We start from the raw sequence: 4,453 nt of genomic DNA on the forward strand, positions 1-4,453 counted from the left end.
AAGAAAATCAGTTTTGTATATATATACAAAACTGATTTTCTTGCTGTCATTATTATTATTATTATTATTATTAATAAACTATTTTAATACATTTTGTATTTCCATTACAGTTTGGAGTCTGGTTGGAAATAATGAAATGAATTTTGTTAGTAATGTTGGTACTAAAGTTGATATTGTTAACTAAAGCTAAAACTATTTGTATTTATTAATTGAAACAAAATGGCTGAAAAAATAAATAAAATATAAATATTAGATAAAAACGTTTCAAAATTTAGAAATGTTGTCTTGGCCACTAACTGAAATCAAATTAAGTTAAAGTACTAAAATTATTGAAAAAAATAAATAAATAAATAATGAAATAAAAGGAAATTAAATTAAATAGAAATATAAAAAACTGATAAAATTACAAAGCACATACAATTACAAAAACTTGCACTAAATAAAATCCATTAAAAAGATTAATAAATACTATAATAGTGTGAAATAAATAATACTAAAATAAAAAAATAATAAATGTTTGTATATCAAAATGTTAATTTTAAGTAAGTAGAAAAATATGTTGTCAGCTTTCAGATAATATTTAATTATATTTAATTAATTTTATTTGGTTTCAGTACAGTGACTTGATAAAAAAAACATCAATTATGTCCAAACATTCAATTATTTAATCAATTATATATCATGAATAACTGTCATCATCATTTCCTTAAATAATAATAATTATAATAATAAAATATTATTTATAATATGACACCTAACATTTTCCTCACACAATATAAATGGTTCTTTATACATGAAAATCTACAGCTGACTTTATATTTTAGGAAGATTGTTGAGCAAACATTTAACCCAACCACTGGGTTTGTCCATATTTAACCCAACTTGGGTTGTTTTTAACCCAAAGTGTGCACCATTTTTTTTTTTTTTTTTTCTTTCTTTACTGTATACTTTTATCAGAGGACCTTTTGTAAAGTATAGAAAAAAAGTCTTTGGGTTATTTTGGGTAAAAGAACACAATGGCCAGCGAGAATAATTTCAAAAGGTTATCGCTTTGGATTTGAATTTAAAAAATAAAAATGAAAACAAACCTTTATCTGATGATGTTTGGGATTCAGGCTATTGTTGCAAGAAAATGTAGACTGAAATAGTTAACAGTTGTGTTATTAACCCATTAGCTTCAGCCATAAATTGTGTAAAATAGGAATTATATATGTTGTTAGAATGCTATCCTTTGGCTCAATGTGTGAATGTTTAATATTTAATCAGCACTGTGATCTGTTTATATAAAGTGTTAATTATTGTGTGTTGTCATTGACAAATAAATAAATACACAGTTCATATTACAAACTTTTTTTTATACATCCATTCATTTGAAGCATGTATAAACACAATATATTAAATATGTGAAATGACACAAAATTCAGTGAACATGTGGCATAATTCATCCCAATCCACGCACAGCTTTTTCGGTGGAGGAGACTGATCCACTCCAGCACTGTCCTGTTGAAGAAACACACATAATCATGTGACTCTGACCAGATTTACTGACTGATCTTCCATTTCAGTATGAGGGGTCTGAGATGAAAAAGGATATGATTATCATCCCCGATTAAATTAGCTATTAAAATGTTTAATTTCTAAATCTAAGTAAAACTGAGAGTCTAACCAGAGCTCTTTTCCGGTTCAGACGGGAACAGGTTCTCTGATGCAGTTGATGATTTTGGCTCCTCAGATTAGGATTCAGCTGCACCTTGTTGTGAATTTCCACATTTAGTTTTTGTAGTAGCATAGTTGAAGGCAATGTTTGATTTTTTTGAATAAGTAAAAACAAGAGATAAAAGGGACTCACAGAAGCATCTGAGCTCCATGGATACACCGCTTCCTCCGACTGGTGTGTGTGTATGTGTGTCTTTAAGAGAGGAAGAAAAGAACCTTTTACTTCACCCTGTCTAGATTTGACTATTTTATAAACCAGAAAGTAAAGAACCAATTCCAACATAGACTTTAACCCTTTAAAGTCACCCCCACTTTTTTTTTAGACGAGAAAATGCACTATCCAAACTTAAATGGTTGTAATTCAAGAATACTTTGGAGTATAGACATAAGGCTGGTCTTGTTTTAAAGCCGATTATTGTAGATGTGAAATAACTTATGTAAGTGAAACAGAAAAAAAGTTATAGAAGTTTAAGTTTATGAAAATGTAAAATGTAAAAATATAATATTTTATATAAAATATATATTTTACAAAACAAGTTTTACTCTAAAGCTGCAAGGAAATCAAAGCCAAAAATCTGAACAAGTTGTGTACCAGATTTCAGGTTGATATCTCAAAAAATGAGCTTTCAGTAAGATTTTGTTTGGGCGCAGTACCACACTTTTTCACTAGATGACAACCAAGCTCCATTGGTGACCATATAAAGGCGCCTCCATTTCAATATATGGTTTGAGTGATCTGAACCATATATTTCCATTATTTTCATACACTTTATGAAGTAGACATCCTATATAGAAGTAGTATGGGAAGTTTGGCAGAATTTGATATGAATTCAGCCTCTAATAAACATAAAAATAACATGTATGTGGGTTATAGATCGCCGCCACAATCATAAATGTATTTTTTTTTTTCTATTAAAAACATTTTCAGACCTTTTTTTCTCAAAAAATTGAATGGATGTTATCTTTGAACTCTTGGCATGAAAACAAACATGTTTCAACCAATCTTTAATAATTTTTCATGTTCATCGCTATTTCAAAATTAAGGTCTGAACATGCCTTATAAGTATGAAAATATGCTTGTTGCAAATTGATAAATTACTGCTCCTCTGTAATTTATGTAAACTAGAGATTCTAAGCTTTCAAATGATATATAGTTTGTCAAGATTAGTTTAGGTTTAGTATAGAATATTACTGTTTTAAATATGTAATGGCAAACGTCCCACCTGTGGGACGGTGACAGTTAAGACAACATTTCACAAGTTCACACTTAAAAATAATCAGAGAGAGTAAAAGTATTAGTCTATGTCTGAGGAGAGGGCTTGGTATTTTGGCCTGAACCCAGAGTACTGTCCTGGTATCTTTGGTTAGGAAAGTAACCAGGTGAGTGTGATGAGATGGCACTGGTGGAGGGATGCAAAAAAAAAAAGTGTGGAGTAATGTAGTTGAGTTGACTAGTATTAATATAAGATAATGGTGAAGTGGGACAGCACAGCACAGCACAGCATGATGTAAGTGTCTTTTCTGTATGTGACTAAACCTGTGGGCAGCTCAATTGACCTGTATGCTAAATTGCAGGATCACTAAAAAGATTATGTATGGGGGCAAGAGGCTGAGAGACATCTTACCAAAAGGATGGAAGGAAAAACTACTACTGAGTCTTGTTCAAGAAGTGATTATAACAAATAATCACTAAACGAGACAGAGAACATGAAAAGGGCATAGAGTGAAAAGAGTCTACCAGAAGGACCCAAATGTATATATATAGATGTAAATGACCAACCAAGGGGAATACCAAATGAAGTTAGGGATAGAAATGAAGTAAAATCAGGCTTTGAGTATAATCGTATGGATAACTTGTGATAAAAATGCAGAATGAATGAATGACATTTATTGTGATCAACAGAAGTTCATCAAACAGACAAACATTAAATTGGTTATTCGTGGACAAAGAATGTGATGTGTGATATTTGAAGCTAACTGTTGTACCCCAAATAATACAGCTCCTGATGGGTCATTCACTGAAGCTGTGAAGAAACTGAATAATAAGGGAAGAAGTCACTGAAAATGTAGGAGATAAGCATTGGGAACTGTTGAACGACGAGAGGCAAGGCAAAGATCCTTTTTAACAACAGTATGAGACATGCAGGAGTTCAACAGGCAGTGTACAGACTTCAACACCGTAGCACCAGTTTCTAAGTTTTGGTCTAACTTTTGTGGTGGTGGCTCTGCGACAGGAAGGATATGTTTTCGGTTTCATCTGTATTCTCTTCCATCAACCCACATGGAAAGAACCTATATGTGGATATATGCGCATATATGAAACTATATATACTGCATATATGTGTATATATGCCACATATAGGCAAAATTGAGGTGCATATATGTGCATATACAGGAAATATAGGTCTCCTGTATTGCTTCTTCATATCCATATATATATGCCCTATACATACAAGATATGTCTTCTATAATGGCAGGATATGGTCATTTTGTAGCTCATATCTCATTTTTGACTGTCATACATGATGCCTAGCTCATATTTTCTATTATCAAGGCAAAAACTAAGAATTAACGAAAAAAATTATGCAAGAACTTATGTATGTGCGAATGTAGCAGTTATGTATTTAGACAATTATTTTGTGATTCCACTTGCCATGACCATATTTGGGGTTTCCTGCCGCCATGCTGACTTGGGGTGTTGACGCACTTTGCTGCTTCCCAGTCTGCATGAGACATC

General features: G+C 31.6%; 1 long non-coding RNA gene across 1 annotated transcript; it reads right to left on the reverse strand.

Annotated features, from left to right (window-relative positions):
- Window positions 1-1,406: 1,406 nt before the first annotated feature.
- On the reverse strand, window positions 1,407-2,501 carry LOC125258231. Its single transcript, XR_007182555.1, has 3 exons — window positions 1,850-2,501; window positions 1,667-1,750; window positions 1,407-1,500 (listed from the first exon to the last, which is right to left on the reverse strand). It is a non-coding gene; the product is annotated as an uncharacterized LOC125258231 (long non-coding RNA).
- Window positions 2,502-4,453: the final 1,952 nt, after the last annotated feature.

The sequence above is a fragment of the Megalobrama amblycephala genome, linkage group LG22, assembly GCF_018812025.1.
Source record: "Megalobrama amblycephala isolate DHTTF-2021 linkage group LG22, ASM1881202v1, whole genome shotgun sequence".
In the NCBI taxonomy this organism is placed as follows: domain Eukaryota; kingdom Metazoa; phylum Chordata; class Actinopteri; order Cypriniformes; family Xenocyprididae; genus Megalobrama; species Megalobrama amblycephala.